The sequence below is a fragment of the Penaeus monodon genome, chromosome 29 (genome assembly GCF_015228065.2).
Source record: "Penaeus monodon isolate SGIC_2016 chromosome 29, NSTDA_Pmon_1, whole genome shotgun sequence".
NCBI classification, from domain to species: Eukaryota; Metazoa; Arthropoda; class Malacostraca; order Decapoda; family Penaeidae; genus Penaeus; species Penaeus monodon.
The window spans coordinates 29,312,420-29,313,094 of NC_051414.1; positions in this window are offsets into that span (position 1 = coordinate 29,312,420).

Consider the following 675-nt stretch of genomic DNA (forward strand, 5'->3'; position numbering starts at 1 on the left):
GAGAAGCTGCAAGAAAGGGGGTCAAAGGCACAGGCCCCGTCCATAACACAGAAAGCCCCTCCTCTGCATGCCACTTGAGCAACCTACCTAGGCCCGTAACCTCATAAAGAGACGGAAACAGGAAAGGGGAGGGGACTGGCCTGGAGGATACGAGGACTGCGGCGAAGCCCCTGGCCGATCTACAACATCCCAAGAAAGACGAAAAAGGTCGAATGTCTAGGCCTAGGCAGGAATCCCTAACACAATAGACAATACCCAGACGCTGGAATGAAGTAAAAGAAGCTGGAGAAGAGATGAAAAGGAGGTGCCTCCTCCGGAAGGGCCTACAAGCGCTGTCCCCAATGGAAATAACTTCATTTTCCTTATATGGGAAATTTATATTTACTTTGCCCGTCGATAGATCCTACTTTCTATTCAGACGTTGGAGAAAATTCCGTACAAAGTATAAACAAATCAGGGTTTAAATAAGCGTATTATTGACATTATCAACGACTTGAGGAAAAGGTCCATTTAAGCTAAGACCTGATTCTCTTGTATCATCAGTAAAGCATATCGGAAAAGGTTTTATGCTATTGATGAACCTTCAGGGAAGAGCTTTCCTAAAAAGGAACACATAGCGTACCCTTGTTATATCTTAATCAAATATGTGTATGTGTGCGCAGGGGGCGCGCGCGC